General features: G+C 41.9%; 1 protein-coding gene across 6 annotated transcripts in view; it reads left to right on the top strand.

Moving 5' to 3' along the window:
* The first annotated feature begins 844 nt into the window (after positions 1-844).
* LOC120503149 (myosin VIIA and Rab interacting protein) overlaps positions 845-13,320 on the top strand; it is a 208,808-nt gene continuing 196,332 nt past the window's right edge. For all 6 annotated transcript variants that reach the window (XM_039711375.1, XM_039711357.1, XM_039711349.1 and 3 more), the window contains exon 1: positions 845-982. The gene's annotated coding sequence lies outside the window, so the exon portion shown is untranslated. The remainder of the gene's footprint in view (positions 983-13,320) is intronic.

Here is a 13,320-nt window from a genome sequence, read left to right as displayed (position 1 = left end):
CCAGGGGAAAAGTAATTAGCCTGATACAATAAAATCTGCCGTGATTCAGGACACAAAAAAAGCCCTTCCACGTTACAGCAGTGACTCACAGATGAGCTGAACGACTGACCAGGCCGCACCTTCCTTACGACTGCCCGGTGCGCCTCATCCATATGGATGGGATTCTCGTCCGTCCCCAACAATCGCCCTTTCCTTTCCTTTGCTAGACACCCGCCACGGGCGGCCCGCACCCCGGCAGGGCCAGACGGGCACCGCCGGGCAGCACCTGTGCTTGTCCCTGCCTCGCCCGGCCAGCTGGGCTGAGGTGGCGGGCGGGCCGCAGGTGTCCCCCCAGCCGGAGGAGGTGACAGCGGGGGTGACAGCGGCGGGCCCGGGGCACACGCCGGGGCGGCGGCAGCCCGGTGCTTGCCTGTCGGGGGCGCAGCTTTAGGGTCGGATGCGCACCGGGGCGCGGAGATCCGCGCAACTCCCGCCCCTGCCGGGCGCACCGCCCCCGCCCCTGCCCGGCCCCTTCCCGGCGATTGGCGGCAGCGCCCGGGCAGGTGCCGGTGCGCGGCGGGAGCTGCCGCCGCCGGCACCGCAGCAGCACTCGGCGCGTCCGGCGGGGCGGGGAGGGCTCAAGGCGACAGCGACAGCAGCAGCAGCGGCGGCGGCGGCAGAAGCAGCAGCAGCAGGAGGAGGAGGAGACGACAGCGGCTCTCGCCTTGCACCGGCCGGTGCGGAGCGGCACCGGGGCGCCTGTGCCCGGCGGCTCCACCGGGGGCCGGCGCGGAGTGGCCGCCGCCGGTGCGGAGCGGCACCGGGGCGCCTGTGCCCGGCGGCTCCGCGCAGGTGGTGGCCGGGGGCCGGCGCGGAGTGGCCGCAGACCCCGCCGTGCATGAGCGACGGGGCGCAGCCGCCGGTGGTGGCTCTGCAAGTGCCCCAGAGCGAGGCGCTTCCCGCCCGCCTGCCATTGTGGTGCAGCCCTCGCACTTGGCCGGGGGTGAGTACGGCCGGGGCCGGGCCCGGGTCTGGGGTGCGCTGGGGGCCCCTGTTCCGCGGCAGCGCGGGGCCGGCCTGCGGCAGGGCCGAGGTGCGGGGCCGCAGCGGGGTCGGGCGGGGCCGGGTGTCGGGGCAGGCTGGTGGCCAGGGGCCGCCGCTGTCCGCGGCGTCCGGGGGCGAGGCGGGCCGCTCCTCCACGGCAGCGCGGCGTTAGGCTGTGCTTTAATTACCGGACAGATGTCTGAGCAGCTTCGTGGTGTTCTGCTGACCGCGTGGCTCTTCGAGCACTGCCACTGCAGTGCATCATCATCATCATCATTATCATTGGAGTGTTTTACTCTTGATCAACTTCCCCGGGAGCCCGGGGAGGGTTTCAGCGTGGCGCTGCCGCTGTCCCCGTTTCATGGGAGCATCCCGCCACGCTGCGCTTGTAATTTATGCCTCAGACAGGAGCAGCGTGCGTTTGCCGAGTATCAAGGTCAGTTTATCGTAACTGCTGAGGAAAATACCATATGGCTCAGACTGACTTTTCTTAGGGAATCTAATTAAGTAGGAGCCTGTGTTGTGCTGGGATTTGTGTTATGTTTCAGGCAAGCGTAACCGAATTAGATTGCAAAATGCCTTATAGCGCGTGTGTCTCGCTCCTCAAGCGCGTTTGTGGGGACATTAACTGTAACTAGCAATCTATTTTGACAAATTATGCTTTTTTGTCTCATACCTACTATTTTACTAGTTCCAGCATTTCTGAAAATGTGGGTAGCTGCCTCGCTATGGAGCAGGAGTTTTTTAGAATAGGCACAGAAAAGATTTTAGCAATAAAGGCTTTTACTCATTCCTCTTTTAAGCCTTTTCTGGAAGGCTAGAGTGAGAGAATGGAAGGATAGTTAGTCTAGTTCTCGTATTACCAGATGTCTTTCTGATTTTGATGGACCTGTCATCAAACTGGACAGGTTTTTATAGTTGCTTATTTATGGTGATAGCTGTTCTCCCTTAACTGTGTTGAGACCACTGACTAAGCCCCTGCTGTTAAATGTCAAACACTAGTGTTTGCCGCTTAATTCTACCTTTAGGAGATGAACAGAGCTGTGCAAAAAGCAGAAGATGCTGTGTCTTGTACTTAGCCCCTCAGGCTACTGCCTTACCCATCATTACTCAGGTATCAGATTGTATCAGAGTGTATTTACTGATGCCTTATGCCTGAGCATCTAAAAAGGTAACTTGGCTCCTGTGTAGCCTTCCTGGGGAGTTTGTCAGGTAACTTAGTGCATTGCAGTTAGAAATGGGGGAGTAGCCCTTTTGATACCTGTGGTATGTTAATTGCCAGGGGTGAGAATGCACACAAGTCAATTCCACCCTGGCAGCCCTCACAGGGGTGAGACATACGTAGAGCATCCTGTGGCAGGATTTGCCTCTTGAACCTGCTGCGTGTTCAAATGACACAATATTGTCCTTTCAGGCAGGGTAGTGCTTTTTTTGTCTTTGTCTGAGCCAGTGCTGCCTGGATCTAGAAAACTGAGTTAGAACTTTCATTTATTTTCCTGAGTTGGTTTCTTGCTTCCATGCTAACCTCATGAATACACTCAACATAGAATGTACCCAAGTGTATGAACACAGTAGGAATTCACCCTTCTCACTTCATAGTTGCAGTAAACAGAACACTTGAACGGCTTGTATTTCAGTAAAGAAAAAAAAAATCCCCAAAGCATGCATGGGTGACAATGAGGCAAGGCTGTATGTACCAAGTGCACTATTGCTCATAAACAGTAGATTGGTATGAAAATGCGACTCCTTTGTATTGCTGCCAACATTAACATGCCCTATTGTTATAAGACTGGAAACCGTGGTTTGGCAGTGTAAACCACCTTAACTTGCCCTTGGAAAGCTGGACAAATTGAAAGAAACTAGCTGAATATAATTCCATGAAAACCACAGGGACAGCTTTTCTCATTGAGAAAAACCGTTGAATTGTTTGAGCAGATTAATGCTGCCTTCCTGTGGAATGCTTTATTCACCTTCCTTTTGGATCAGGGAGGTTATTTTTTTTAGATAGATTCTTAGATATAATAAAGGCTTCTGGCTTACCTGTGAACCACTGACAGCCAGAGAATAAAACAGCTCGAAGTTTCTAACACTCAGAGATTTATAGCAGCTTGCTTTCAGAAGAAGCATTTAGGGCTTAAGGGGTGAGGCAGATGACTGCTATATTTTGGTGTGAAGTGAAGCACATCACAGTATTCCTCAATTTACCAAAGAAATTCACCTTTATGATAAAACCAGGCAATTTTACAGAAGGGCTAAATACAGTGTAATTTGATAAGATTTCAAGCAGTGGTCTAGTTTTGTGCATCTCTTTGTGAGATTGGTCAAAGATGCTTGTATCTGAAATCTTGTGAATTTACACAAACCGGAGAGTAAAAGCTCCCATACATATCTGATACACAGTAAGTTCTGTCACTCATATGATAGGCTAGTGATTACCATGTGCTTGCTATTTAACTCTCAGTTGAAACATGCCCTTTTTTTTTTTTAATAATCTTGTAGAAAAATGCCATGCTGTAGTTTTTAAAACTTCATTTTCTGTAAATAAATATTATGCTTGGTATGCTGTGTCCTGAAAATAAATAAATAAAGCACACTGTAGTGGAAAGCAGTTTAATGAATCACCTTAGCAGCTTTATCATAGATGAAGAGGGTATAAAGACTGCAATGGCTTGACTGGTCAAAAGCTAATATCAGCATTATTGCAATAATGACAGATTTTTAGATCTTATGCATACTATTCAGGGAATAGAAACACAATAAATTTTCAGGCCAATATGCATTAAATTTCAATAGCACAGCAATATATATATGTATATATATAAATAAATACTTTTTAAAGTGTTCCATTAGTAAAACATCTCATGTAGTAATTTTTTATAGACCAGTTAGCTCCTGAACTGAGTAAAAGAAAAATCTCTTGTTACTTTTTATTATTTTATGCTTCATTTACCTTTTGATCCATTGATGATCGGAAAAGGAAAAACTAATATTGGTGTTTGGTATTCAGATTATTGGAATTATTACTATCTACTGATTGTTTTAAGATATAAAGCATTACCACAGGAAGTGAAATACACATTCTTCAAGGCAAAATATACCTCCAAATAAAACATCAGGCATTGGGGTGGAGCTGATTACTGTGGAGATTAATCTTGAGGAGACACTTTCAATTACATTGTCCCCATTAGCTCATGGTAATCAATTCAGTAGTTTTCTTGAGTTTTGCTGGTGTTGACTTTGCAAGTCTATCCTGTCCTTTTGCTGAACACCCAAGCTGAAGTTCTGCTGTGTAGCAGTTTCAAGAAGCTCTTTCTGGACTTTTCTTTGCAAAATATGCTGCTTATTGATGGAGAAGAATAAATGGGGCAGCCATAGTTTCTGGATTAAGTCTGTTTAAAGGGTGTGGAGGTAATTTTCAGTAGGAAATGTAGTATCTTCTTGTGATAGCAATCTGAAGTGTAGCCTCACTCAAAGGCTGTTAAAGTTCATGGCATTCCCACCGTCTTTAATGAGGCTTGAAGCCAGGCAACAGCCTGAAATCTTTGGGGCAATCCCTTCCTCAGCACCCTCCACCTGTCTGCATGCAGAGTAACAGGTGGTTCTGCTGTTGGGGGAAGACTGTACGTAATTGGTTGTTTTGTTTCTTGAAAGCAAAATATGTTTATAAATAGTGGAATAAACTTTCTGTTCTGGTCTTGTGATGAATTTTATCTCTTTTGAAACTAATACAAGAGCTTCTTTGCTTATTAGGCATTACTTGCAGGACAGAAGATGTTTTTAATGGGGTTTTCTTCTGGCCCTTTCGAGCTGTGTGAACAGGATTTTGTGTCCCAGGGTAATGCAAAAAAGAAAAGTGCTGGTTTGGGTCATCAAGATTAATTGCTACAGCGTGGATATGCAGTGTATGATTTAAGCGTGGTTGACAGGGATGCAGCTAGCACTGACCTGAAATACCTCAAATTTCAGAGGCGCAGCTATTTTTCTAACCATTGTTAATCTTGCAAGAAATTGATTCCTTTTTTTTCCCCTTACGAGAACTGATCCTTTTGCCTCTCAGGGATCATCCCCAGGAGTGCTTGGTGTACCTTTCTAGAAGTTATCTCAGCGCTTGCATCTAGCTGTCATAAGTGCTTTGATATTTGTTTGACAGACCGTGACTTGGATTCAAGTTAAATCACAATGCGTGAATTGGAGCACCATCAGGTTTCAAAAACAATTGAAAGACCTTTGGGGAGGATTCAAAAAAGATGATGTTGTTTTTCACTAGCTCATCCAGTCTTGATGTAAAAGTCAGTGGCAAAACTCATCCATGTGTTGATCACTGCAAGTGCAGAAACCATGAATTGAGTCCCAAATGAGCAGAAAGCAGTTCACCTCTAGAGAAGGATAAGCCTAATTATTCCATCTCCCACTTATTTTCTAATGTTTAGTGATAAGGTTTCATATTCCTGCTTCAAGGTAATATCACAGACCAAAACAGGCAAATAATTGGAAATACTGTGGACTTGGGTTGCACACATGATTAAGTGAGGAGCCCTAGTTAGTTCCTAAAGGTGGTGGCTTGATTATGCCGTTCAAATAATAAATTCTATGGGACTCAAAAAGGGGTCTGTGCAGGCTGGATGATTTCCTGAACCTGTAGGGGGATGAACTGGTTCTGTATTTAAAATAAAGGAGCTGTGACACTGCTCCAGTTCAGATCCAAACATCTGTGAAGCAGCAGTCAAAACCTGACACTGGAGTTGGCCTTTGAACTCCAGAAAATAACTGACCATATATTATGCTTGAATATAAACATTCTTTATTTGTATAAATTTATGATCCAGAACTTCAGGTGTGTGTTTATTGGTCTAGGCTCAGGTTATCTCCATGTTGTGCCGTGTCAATATAAAAAAAATCAGCTGAGCGCTGGTCCAAAGCAGAGTGTCTTCTAAGCACAGTGTGGATTAGGTCCCAGTGTCAACAAATGAATCCATTAACTCCCCCGCCTGACAGATTAACCCACCTCTTTTGGTTTTCAGAGGCTTTCTAAAGCTCTGGCTCTATTTTACTCATGTTTTTATGCCACTTGGCAAATGGTTACCTAAACAAACCGAAGACAACCTGCTACTGAAACACTTTTTACAGTGCACAGCACATATGTTGTGCATCAGCCAGCTGCAGCTCGTCACAAAGTCCTAGTGAAATGGGACATGTGGCTTTGTACATGTCACTTCATTGTGGTATATCTTATGATTCTTGCTTCTTTGAGGATAAATCAGGGTTAGAAGCATTGTGCAGGTGTTACAGTGAATGTGGATGGCAGTCTTAGGAATTTATTTTGGCTTTTTATTTTGTTAATTTACTTGCTAATCTGTAAAATTCAGTAATTTGCAGTGGGGTTTCCTGTCAGTGGTTTGAATTAACAGTGATTTACTGTATTAAATTTGTTTTCACATCTGGCAGCACTAGAGAATAGTGCCTCATTGTGTCAATTGCTCTTGGAAGCATTTTCTTACCTCTAAAAATAGAACTTTTGTCCTTCTAGTCCTGCAGTAAGATTGTCTCCATGAAAGTTTAGTTCTTGGATAAATCTTAATTATATGTTCATGGGTGGTATTTCATAAGGATGAGGGATATCAATTAGCGCAACAGATGTTGTGGGAAAAAACCAATTTTACTGTATAGGATATTTTAAGTATGCCTGTGGTATGTTTGCATATTGGTTGGATTTTATGTTGTGGATGTTTTAGTAGCAGTCAAGCAATCCACACTTAAATTTTTACTTTTGTAGCTTGCATGGATTAATCACAATATGGCTTTTGAGTTATGATGAGTTTCTTAATTTATCATAACTCTTTTGCCTGTATTATTGAAATGCAGAATTAAACACAGATGCAAAATGTGTAGTGCTTCCAGAGCTGTTTGACTTTTGACAAAAGCTTAAACTTTTCTCTCAATGGTTTGTTTTTTGGTTGGTTTTTTTTCATATTAAAGATGTTAATAATGATGTTAATACAATGAGAAGTTAATAAGATGTTAATAAGATGAGAAGCCTTATCACCACTTAACTCAATAGTGATGCTTTGGCATTTTGGAGTTGAAAAACTTATCTTAGTGGACCTATTTTCTTGGTTGTTTTATTGAATGTTGTCTGTAGGAGGCTCCTCTCTAGCTGTTCTAACAAATAGTGACTGCTGTGGTATAGGGGAAGACATTTAACTTTGATGCACATACTTGTCACGTGCTGCTCCACAGCTTGTATGACAGGGCGCCTTCTGTATCATTCAGTTGCTTCCGGTCATACAGGAAAACAGGATGTTGGCATCTGAAATGGGGATCTGCACAGCGATGTCCAGAATGGGTCAAGTTGGAAGGGACTATCTGGTCATCTGGTCCAATGTCCCTGCTCAAGCTGGGCCATCCTAGAGCACATGGTGCAGGATTGCATCCAGGCTGTTTTTGAGTATTCTTGGTGAGGGGGATGGTGCAACCTGTTCTAGTGTTGTGGTCACCTGCATCTTCCTCATGTGCAGGTGGAACTTCCTGTGCATCAGTCTCTGCCCTTTGCCTATTCTGCTATTGTTTGGCACCACCAAGATGAGCCTGGAAACATCCTCTTGGCACCCAGCCCCTCCACCTTCAGATACTTACAGGCATTGATGAGGGCTCCTCTCAGTTGCCCTCCACAAGGAGGGAGATAAATAATTGAGCCTTCCCAGACTTAATATGGCATCAGACCTGAGTTTTTCTGGGTGCCAGTAATAGACTGGTATTTGTGTGTATTTACACTGGTAAAGTGAGTGTTCCCTTCTCTGTCTGCCTCTTAGAATGAGAGAGAAGCCCTGCAATTCTTTGAAGGAGCCAAGAAGTATTCACTGTTTCTTTCATCTCCCTTCAATCTATGTGGCTCATTTGGGGGCCATTGATTGTGAAATGCTGGGACTACAGGTGTCTCAGGAGAAAGCTGTGGCACATGTAATGCAGCACAGGTGGGTGAATGTATTTTTGCAGTCCCCACTCTTGAGCTGACACTGAGGGGAGAGGTAGGAGTACAAATGAGCTTTTTGTTTTGTATTCTCTTCATGCTGGCTCAAGCTTAGCAAGTACAGTGTGAAGCCTGATTTACCAGGTGTTCTGGTTTGTGTTTTGATGCAAAGGTGGAAGAGGCATAACTCAGTTCAGTGGCTGCTGCTCTCTCTGTGCAGGGAGTCTGGGCACGTAGAATTAAGCTCTGAGCCCCACTTTGCAGGCTAGGCATTCAAAGGGAAGCCCCTGCAGTCTTGTGCTTACAGATGTGCAAATTTCTGGTTGTGTTGGACTGTTTGGGATCAGTTGCATTCCCTGAGTGCACATGCTGGCTTTCTTGCTGGCCTGTGATGATTCACTCTGGAGTTGGTTGACAGTCCATTACAGTAATGAGCTGGATTTCATGCTTTAGATTGAAGGCGCATGGAGAAGAGGCAAATCATCCAAGGTACAATTGTGTGTCAGCACATTACTGCTCCAATTTTGTCTTTTTCTCCAAGCTCTCTTCTTCATTTCTGAAAGAGTGATAGTCAGTCTCACACAGTCAGAATATTGTCAGACCCATCATCTTTACGCACTCTTCCATAAGACGGTTGCTACTAAATAGAGAAAAAACATGATTTGCCTAAATTCAGCACAGACAATGGAAGGGGAGACTGAAGTAAAATGAGAATATACACTAACTAGAAATCCACTTGCATATGAAATACGTGAAATGAATATATGCCACATAAACTATGATCTTTAGCAGCTGTGGGTATCTTTTGATAAGACTTGGCTCTAGTTCAGTTTTACCAGTGAGAAGATTATTCTGGTCCATCAATTTAGCTTTTGTATTACATTTTGAATCCCCAATGCAATTTGTACTTGTGTATTAGTTATAGGCCTGATATATAAGTATAAAATGGTCATCAGTTGTTATAAGATTAACTTTTTAATATGACTTTTTTTTGAACCATCAGAGGTAGATGACAGAAATTGTCCTACAGTGCAATCTTCAGTATTTTCTAATTTTTTTTCTATTTAAATAAGTTCCTTTATTTTAGAAACACTTTTATGTGCTGTGTTCTGCCTTTAGGAGAGTGCTATCCTTATGTGAGAGATGCCATTCTTTCTTGAATGGAATGTGACTTCACTATTTTTAATTCTGTGTCATGATTTAACCCCACCAGCTACTAAGAAGAAAATAAACTCTATCCCAGCTGTCACCAGGACATTCTGCTATTTCATATTCAGTACTTAAAAGAACATAAAATATAGAAGCAAGAAGAAGAGTGTGAAACTCCTGTTTATTTCCTAAATAGCTTAAAATTTAAAACCATGCAGTACTAACCTTTGACCTGTAGTTTCACCCATTATGGTATGTTGGTATGTGCCAGCAATCTTTTAGATAAATGTACATACAATTGTTGTAATAACTTGCATTAATAACGGACATTTCTCCCTGAAGAAACTGAATGAACTTCATGTTTTAAAACCTGCTGCTTTACCCCTCACACTCCCCAGTGAAACAAATGTAACTTTGCTCAGGAGCTTGCCAGCCGTTTGTTTTGCTGCTTGCAAATGTCTCCTAAAATTAGTCCAAGGCTGAAAGCAAGATAATGTTTTTTGCTTTGGTTGTAGACCAGGAAATATGTGCAGTAAAAGTCACCTAAAATCAGTGTGGGTACAAAGAATAACATAGTCTTTGAGATCTTTATCTTGTGTCTCATTTAAAATGTGATACACCAGATATAAGTCCCATGTTGAAGTCAGGGGGGTTGTATTTAATTTTTCAGTCAAAGAGGTGGCCTTTTATTTCTGTTGAGTATAATTTCCCTTTTCTTATTTTGGGACATTTGTTCATTTTGAGTGTAAATAGAAGAATACTCAGTGTTTTTTGCTCAAGCTTCTGGACATTCTTGGAGTTTAAAAAAGATTAACAAATCTGTGGCCAGTGTTAATTATGCTGTTTTACACTTATTTCAGACTAAATTATGTGTTAGCTGTAGTAGAAATTACTTTGGACAGTGATGGTTTTTAAATGTTGGCTTATGGGTGAATTCTGTTTTATTCAAGTGTGTTGACATAACTCAAAGTACTATTACCTTATATTTGTCAAATAAGTGTATGATATTATGTCACAGTATTGTGATGTTTGCTTTCAAAAATTATCATAATGAACTCACATAAGCAATGTGGCAACTTCTTTTGGACAATTCAGTAAATAAAACTTTTTAAAATACAAGAGTAGCGAAGGATCTCTGTTGAGGACAAAGTGCTTGCCTTCCTCTCTGTCTTAGAAAGGTGACTATCTTGTATGATTTAAAAGGGGAAAATGTTCATACAAAGAATTTCTTATAGTACTAAAAGAATTCTGGAAAGAATTACAAGAAGGATTGAGCAGCATTATTTGGGTCCTGACAGACTGCTAAAGGAAGGAAAGATGAGCTTGTTGGTGACAGAAGCAAAGATATAATTCCTAGTAGGTTTCTTCTTCTTGATTTTTTTTTCCTGGAAATTATAGAACTGGTAGAGTACCAAAACAGAGTAGAACAGTTCTGATGAAGAGTTTGGTGACTCTAAAGCTGAAACTGTGTGGGGAAAAGGTATTGTATATGAAATATTTCAATTGCAAATAACTAGGTTGAAGGAGTTTGTGGTCTTGGTTCCTCAGGCATTGCATTTCATCAATGCACATCAACAGCATTTTAGAGCAAAACTTATAGTGTGTTGTGGAAAACAGTGAAATCTTGATTAAAAATGTGCTCAGAAACGGAAAGAATTGTAGGATATTCTTGTTTGGAGAGCTCTCTCTTCTAGATACTATATATACCCCCCAAGCCTTGCCTTCTCCACTGAGCTGTCCTAATACTCCCAGCATCACTGCCTGTGAAAGATGCTCCAATCCCTTAACCATTATTGTGGCCATAAGTATCTTTCTTGTCCTGGAAAAGCCCAAATTGGACACAGGACTATATGCAGCCTCACTAGTGCTGATTGCTTTGCTACAGCATAAAACCAATAATTCTGTGTTGTACAATATTCAGTGTGACCACTTGCATGATTAACTTTATAATGCGGTTCTTTGTCGAGCAGAGAATCTGTCTTAAATATTAGTTGGCACTTAGCCCAAAAACCTTTTTTTTTCTCCCCACCCTCCCAGTAATGCTAATCATCTGCTGAGACTCCAAATCCAAACAGCTTAGCTGTCATATGGGTGAGTAGGAAATGCATTACTTGCTCTTGTTTCCAATGTTGATGCCCTTGGCTCTGTTAAAACCATGCATTGCTTGCAGTTCTTGAAAAACATTTCATTTGCTTGTTTTTCTTTTTGCAGGGGTTTGGTTTTGTTTTTAAGGTTAAACTCAAGAAATGTTTTCAATGTGGAAGTTTTAATTAGGTTTTAAAATTGACTGTAAGAAATGTGAAGATTAGGGTATTACTCAAACAGTACCCAATCGTGTCTTGTAAGCCTAGGCTTTTCTGTTACAGGGTTTTAATTTGTTGAGCAAAATTTTCTAGGGAGTGATGCTATTCCTTGTAAAGTCTGTAAGATCTTAGATTTTGTATTCAGTTTGAGATTTACCAAAGAAGTACTCATGAAGGCAATCATCTGAACAGCCTCATGTTATTTATTTTGATTGAGGCCAGAAGTTATTTTAGGCTTAGAAGTTATTTTGTGTGTTTTAAGGTAGTTTTAAGTGTAACTTGTTACATTCCCTTTAGAGCACTTGCCATTGTGTATTTCCAAAATGCATAATCTGGATCTACCACAGAAAGGACATTTGAGAATTGTTCATAAATATTTATAAACTACTGTGATACTCCCAGATCAGAGGTGATTTAGTAAAGTGATGAAAAATTATTTCCTAGGAAAACACACAGCATTCCTTAGAGGTTAATGTATTATTGGAATGCAATCTGAGAATACCATGGAGAACAAAACCACATGAAAGTCTAAAGTTAAAGTTGCTTCTCATTTTAAAGCATATATACTTGAAATAAAGTCTTTGCCAACTCCAGAAAATCAGAGGTGGTGGGGCTTCCCACTTATTCCCAAATTTAGGGGTAAATTTCCACTTTCTAATACATGGTCACAATCAGCACTGGCAGCTGAATCAAAGGGATAATTTTCTTTACTGATGGAACAGTTTGCATATGTAGAAAAACCTTATTGATTTTTAAACCATTTCCAAAAGGGTTTTGATGAAGACCTGAAGGGAGAACTTATCATGAAAATGTTAATTACGGTTGTTAACTTGATGCTTAAGATACTAGGAGATCAAAGATGAAATTCCATTTACCTTCATCATCTTTTGTCTCAGAAGACTGTAGCCCTGGCATGCAGGTGTCTCTACTGGCTCCAGGAATTGCTTAAAGAAAGTTTTATTTCCTTTTGCTGTGTACCCTCTATTTTCCGTTTTAGTGTATGTGCATGAAAAAAGTTACTTGGAAGAGCCCTGCTTACTTCCCCATGGATGTGGCTCTCCTGTAGTGAAGCCCTTCCATGCTTTTAGAAAGGCAGAGGTGTCTTTGCACTCAAATGTTCGTGTGGGAAGAGCTGAGCAGATATCCCAAAGCTGGAAGGGAAGGATGTGTCCCAGGGCATTTCATGCTCTGTCTTTGAGTGTTACCTCAGCAAACCATTTTCTTTTCCTTGCCAGTGCTCAGTGATGTTTTGGTGTAAGAACTGTAGGTAAAGGGACAGAGGAAGATCTTAATATTCCATTGAAAATTTTGAGACGATTTATGCACGTGTGGCATTGAAAAAAACCCATCTTGTCCGTTGTTCCTTGCTATGTTTCAGCCAATCTTTAATTTTAGCATATATTCTTGGTCTTGCAAGTGAGATTAATGAAGATTACAGTCCTTTGTATCTTTGCCACTCTTCTTCTATGCAAATCAGGGTAATTTTTTTTAGAAACAAATTTTTATAGCCTTTATTAAATACTCATTGTCATCTTCCTTGGTAGAGTCAGAGTCAAGCCAGAACATTATGACCCTTTTTTTCAGCTGTATGGTGAGCATGTATCTTGTTGGAGGGATCTTATCTTGATTTCACCTAAGCTTGTATATCATCTGCTTGGTTTTGGTGAAGTGTTGTTTTCTTGAGCAAGGAGTTTATTCTAAACTTCATGAACAGCCTAACCAAAACATAAGCAGTGCCTTCCTTGTGTGTGTTTTTCTTGTTTGAAGAAGGGTAATCAGATGATTGTAGGAAGGTAAATATTGTACTAAAAAAACCCCCACCAAACCAACAAAAAAAACCCCAAAGGAAAACGAAATCCCCAAAAAACAAACAAAACC

The sequence above is a fragment of the Passer montanus genome, unplaced genomic scaffold (genome assembly GCF_014805655.1).
Source record: "Passer montanus isolate IOZ18808 unplaced genomic scaffold, ASM1480565v1 scaffold10, whole genome shotgun sequence".
Classification (NCBI taxonomy): domain Eukaryota; kingdom Metazoa; phylum Chordata; class Aves; order Passeriformes; family Passeridae; genus Passer; species Passer montanus.
The sequence above is the reverse complement of the archived record's forward strand: the minus strand, read 5'-3'. Positions and strand labels throughout refer to the sequence as shown.